The sequence below is a fragment of the Cloeon dipterum genome, chromosome 3 (assembly GCF_949628265.1).
Source record: "Cloeon dipterum chromosome 3, ieCloDipt1.1, whole genome shotgun sequence".
In the NCBI taxonomy this organism is placed as follows: Eukaryota; Metazoa; Arthropoda; class Insecta; order Ephemeroptera; family Baetidae; genus Cloeon; species Cloeon dipterum.
In genome coordinates this window covers 28,327,569-28,333,447 of record NC_088788.1, presented here as the reverse complement: position 1 = coordinate 28,333,447, position 5,879 = coordinate 28,327,569, and the positions used below count along the sequence as shown (strand labels likewise).

At 39.2% G+C, this 5,879-nt stretch overlaps 1 non-coding gene across 1 annotated transcript; it reads left to right on the top strand.

Moving 5' to 3' along the window:
• Positions 1–5,530: 5,530 nt before the first annotated feature.
• On the top strand, positions 5,531–5,603 carry TRNAV-AAC (transfer RNA valine (anticodon AAC)). Its single transcript has one exon. It is a non-coding gene; the product is annotated as a tRNA-Val (tRNA).
• Positions 5,604–5,879: the final 276 nt, after the last annotated feature.

Sequence of the window (5,879 nt, the reverse complement as noted above, 5' to 3'; positions counted from 1 at the left end):
GGAAATCAATTGATTAATTACAAATTTTTTCTCTCTGTCTGCATGTTGGTGAGTAGTTGATATTTTTGGTCAAAAACCTTTCGACGCAAATTATTGTAAAGGAATTAGCCATTTGAATTTAGTAATTAAGTATTTTGCACCACACGAGAGTAACTAAGAATGCTAAACATTGATAAGAACTTGGTTAGTAGAAATTAATGAAAACATTTACAGAAATGTTGGGAAATAGGTTGTAAAAGTTCAATGTCAAGCTACAAATAAATCCGTTGAAAACAAGCAAAACCAACTTGGTTCAAATGCTTGCACCGCACGAGCACCGAATGCCAGCGCGCGTTGTAATTATTCGTGAATGGACATCAAAGAGGCATTAGACACACCTTGGCCGGCCGGATTAATTAGCCAGACGCCGGCGGGCTTTCCTCGCTTGCAGCGTATGTACACAACGCACCAGCTGTGCGCTAATGTAAAGGTGCACAACGGCCTCTCGGCGACGCATCGCAGCCCTTTGATTCAGCGCACCAGTCTGAGGTCCATTCATCTCTTATTTTTTCAATTCAAATCGCCACGCGGAGAATTTGTCGACTCATGTCGGATGATGTGAGAGTTTTGGCTCGTGCCCATGAACGCCGACAGTCATTTCTCAGTCAGCTCCGCGCGACTTGAGGATTCGGCTCATTACACAAGTGAACCCAATTTATACTTTGGATACTTTTAATGAAAAACTTCTGTCAAACTTTTTCATCTTTATGTTTTTAAATTATTTCGTTGTTAAACGATTGAGGAGTGTTTGAATTGCTGATGCACCTGATTAGGGAAAGCACTCATTGTCAGAGGACGTAAAATTTTGTATTCATAAAGTCATGTTGCTAACTAAAATAACATATCTTTTAACAATTTGCAACATAGTATTCTTCAGTACCGGGCCAGTTTACACTGCTTCGCCTAGTGCATCCTAACATATAGTCTGTCCAGGAATGCGCTGATTTTAAATTTAAGTTCGTTAGTGTTATATTAAATTAATTCATGTAGCAAAGTTTCCAAAACCAAGTAATTGAGTTTGCTGATTAATTTTAACACATTTTAACGGGCGTCTACTGAGCGTTTCAATTAACTTAAAATATATTAGCATCCTTTTTTAAGTTTTACCAAATTTAATTCAATTACTCAGCAGTCAGAAAAGTGTCAAAATCTCCCCACTCAGAGAGTCAAGGGACGCCAGAAAAGTGTACTTCCCTTCTACAAAATAAACCCGCCGGCTGCACATCTGCGGGAACATGACCAAACGAGTGAGTCTCCGACTCTCGCAATATGACTGAGTGAGAGGGAAAGCAATAAGAATAATTGTCGGACAAACGTTTGTGCTGCGGGTTGCAGGCAGCAGCTCATCTTTCCCGGACGGGGAAATGTTGGCTGGCTGTTTCACCGAGAAGACCTAGAAAGGAGATTCGCTGTGTGCCACGACTATTTTCTTCTTCAACGGCATGTTTCATCAATTGAAAATTGGACAAGAGTCCAGAATTTTTCACGATGAATAAAAAATGTTGGTTGATGGATAAATGACGTTTCGTTTACTTACTCCATTTTAAACGGTTCGAAACTTCAAGTATCAAGAGGAATTATCAGGACGGGAAACGAGAGTAGATTACCACTGGGGGCTAAAAGCAAGTTGTATTTGGTTCCCGCAGGTCAGAAGTCAGCATGGCGGTGACTAATGGAAGCAGATTATTTCACAGGGCACAGTTGACTCTGCTTTTAAAGAGGAAAAATGCACAAAGGACAAAATCAAATGGGTTTGACATCGTTACAGGCAATGCAATGATGAAAATAAAGTTGACTCTTTTTTGGAATCCTTATCTAAGGAAAAGTGAAATTTTTATAGAGTCTATATTAGCATCGGTTTTAAATAAATTAATTAGTTTCATTCTTCCCGGAAAAAATAATCAAGTTAACTCAGTAACGCCCAAAATCTGCAACATTAAAACCTGACGAACAGACAAAATTTTACAAAAAAAAATACTGTTTCAAGCGAGACAAGAGGTGCATTCAGCGAATCGTGACATCTGACGTCGCGGATCTCCCTTTCCATCTCTAGTTTGTTGCCATAGAGTGAGAGCGAGAGTGGATGCGCGCGCGAGAGTTTCAATTACCATTTTGCGGTGTGGGGGAAGTGCGCAATAAAATTATTTATTTAAAACAACACGCCACCCTCGAAAATTCCGCCCGCTCTCTTCCCCACACACGCACATGCAGCTGCGAGTGCGAGAGTGAATGAAAAAGCTTTTTGCATTCCGGGGGGAGAACACGCATTTCAGTTTAGCTATGTGACGGGCCATCAATTGGTACGGGAGATGAGCCGTCTAATGACCGGCAGCAATAATTAATGCGAGTGTCGCCAATGAATCATCGAAGCATCAGCCGACGGACGGATTCCAAACCGAACGAGCGGACGCCCTTGCAGAGCGGCGTTTTATTCGGAATTCGTGTTCCGAGAGATAAAATCGAGCAGCACTCGCTCGTCGGAGCAGCGGGAACTACATTTTTACTCGTGTATGGGAGCGAGAAGTGTCATGTAAGATGATTTAAACTGGCAGCGAATTCAAAAGTGCAGTCACCGAGAACAAATCCCGCGGCTCCTCCATTTAAATCGAGACCTCGCGTCGCAAGAGAAAAGTTTCCAGCAGCTACAATGGCTGCCGCCCAACATTTCTTTCCTTTTTCAGAAGACATTTCAACGACTGCGTTCACGGAACATGCAGAAAATCAACGATTTGGAAAAGTTCTTTTAACTTTTGTTCTCTCTCTATTTAATGGATTCACATTTCTTTAAGTAATCACTTACAATGCAAACGAATAATTCCTCCAGAAATTTCGTGCTGTTACGATCACAATATGGCACTTTTTGAAATTGCTTCGTTTAAAGGATTATTAATTTTGGGTTTATGGATTTTGAGAGAGGGTGTCACAAGATTGCTTCACTTTTTTATCTCTTTGATTGTGCTCTGCAATTAGAGTGAGAGCAGTCGATATTTTTTAACGGCTGGTGATTTAAAACCCTCTACAACTTTTGGTTTTGCAGGTATACTGCTGATGAGGCCTAAGGGGCTGAAACTACCTGCAATTGGAATTGGAATTGTATTTATTTGCGTATATTTTCGATACAACGTTGTAGTTACCTCTATTGCTGTTCGAACATTTGCAAACATGTCAAAACAAGTACAAACATATAGATCACATAACACTAATACAGTACGAGATACAATTTACCCTACAATAGTTTCACATTTTCTGCCCATTCATTTTCCATTTTATGCGCGGGAGGAGCAATTTTTAAATCCAAGAAACTAATCAGTATCTTCTTTTCTACAACAAAACCTATTAAATGCTCGGTACTTTTGATCAGCTAAGAAGACCTTTAATCTGTAGATCGTTCTCCTGCTTAGTTTGGTGCTTGGCCAGATATAAATTTTTATAACATAACGTATATGATGCTTTTTATTTCTAACTTGGTTATCAAACCGATAAATTTAACAAAAATCCTAATTTATTTGCGTGCAGTATTGGACCTTCAAATGACAATGAGTACATGCAAATTTTTCTTTCCAATGGAATTCTATAAACAGAGGATTTTAATTTTCTCATCAACCAATTATAATGATTTTTACCAAAAATTAAGGTGTAGGAAGAATGGTGGGCTTTGAAACTTTGTAAGAGAGGTTTGTATTTCAGAAAAGATGAAGGTGGGTGTTTGAAATCATTATTGGCCTTCTTTTCATTTACGCTAAGTATAAACAAACCGGATATAGTCAAGCGGTTTCAAAGGGAGGTAAACCTTGTAGATTTGTATTTATAGCATAATAAAAACTGCTGAAGAGACCATAGGAGCCGAAACAGGTGCGAAAATGAGTGGGAAGATTTTACTCTAAAAAATATAAATTTAGTCATCCAAAAAATATATTTAATTATTGTGCAATATAATTTGTCTTGCTTAATTTTGATTATTTTCCAATATATTGCGTGGAAACATATATACTTTTATTCTAAGTTTCAATTCCAAATAACGTCATATTGAGATCGTTCTTCAACAAATGAGCTGCATTAAAGTACAGCTTCCTCAATTCCCATCTCCTTTATAGAAAAATAAATGGTACTGAAGTTTTTTGTGTCCAAATTTTAGAAAGTAAAGAAAGATGAATTTTGGTTGGCCTTTTATACCCTGTTGTTCCAAACTCTGGCTGTTTAGACTTGATGGAACGCAGATGGCTTTTCAAAAAGCCAAAAAGCTTATTTATCAAGGAGGCCGTAATCGGCATTGGATTGAGTGTTTTAGAGCGCGCACTGAAATGTTAATTGCTCGTGATGGATGCAGCAGGACACCAACGAATGCACTTAATCCAGCGCAGAGAGCAGGGATCGGGAGTGGAAGAGAAGAAGCTCCAACTTCATCACGTGAGAAAGCTTTAATTACGAAAATCTCCGCCCCGCCTGCGCGCCATTAATCACGAGCCGAAAAATTTTCCGACGTAGCTGCAGTGTATGTACAGTCGAGTTCATTGTTGTAAAAGTAAACGCGCGCGTGATATGCCCTCTATTCTGATGTAAATTGCTGCAAAGCGCACATATTTCAAAGCGGAGAGGCTAGATAAACAAAACATTAATGAGAAAATCTTCATGTGTATATGCAGAGCAGCAGCAAGGCGGCAAACGATGCTTGTTTGCTCTCAGATATTAATTCTGCCTGGCGCGGAAAGACGAGCAGGCGAAGTGTCAGAATGATAAAAAAAGTGTGTGCCATTAAGGTTGGCGGCGAACACGCGTTTCCCTGCTGCATTATTAAACAAACACTCGGTGACGGAGGAAATTGAATGCAAATATTTTCAAAAGTCGGCTCGAAAAAATGATTAATGGTCGCACCATTCACTCGGCTGTAAAAGAAAAGAGCTGCACCGCGCGCCACCGAGCATCAGGTGAATTTTTCTTCGCAGTCATGCTCATTATTTCATTCACGCTCGACCGTAATGCGACTTGGATGAGCTTCGTTTCGAGCACTGAACTTTTTGCTGCTCGCTTCGCGCTTAATTTTTTCCATTCAACGTTAGAGGAGGATAATGATAGAATAGATTATGACTCTTCGCAAGCTGCCATTTTATAGAGAGTTTCAAATAATTCATACCATTAGTTTTTGGCATTATCTTATAAAAAAAATAATCAAAGAGTGGTTCTCCCACAAAATTAATTTTAAAGTGTGAAAATTCCCACCCATAAAACTGGATATTTTAATACAACATTCATATGCAAATCACGCCCTATTTATTAATGGTAACAGCGTAGTAAAATTTACATGTTGACTACTCAAGTAGATTTGGAGTGATCGTATTTCTTATCTCTACAAAACTTTGCAAGGGGTCAACGTCCACCAAGGCGTCTGTCTGATCGCGCGTCAAGCCTTTGAAATCGGCTTGGCGAAATTATCTGGGTCACGTATGTTAAACTCGCTCGATCTCTCAGGCGTGGTTCTCAATGCAAAATCAACGTACCTATGGTGTAGCGGTTATCACATCCGCCTAACACGCGGAAGGTCCCAGGTTCGATCCCTGGTAGGTACATTTTTACAATTAATTGAGTGTCTGAACCTTACAAGTGCCGTAATTAAGTCGTATTTTTAGAGTTTCAACACTTTTACGTACATATATTTTTACTGTGTTGTGTGCTCATCAAGAATTCTCTGTTATAGAAGACCTTTGTTCATGTTCCTGCAATGCAACTAAACAGCATATTACACAACTTCATTTTTTTTTAATTTTCATCATTCTAAAATTCCCGTGACTTTTTTACTTCGTAATTTTATGTTATTGGAGGTTACGTGCTTCGATTACACATAT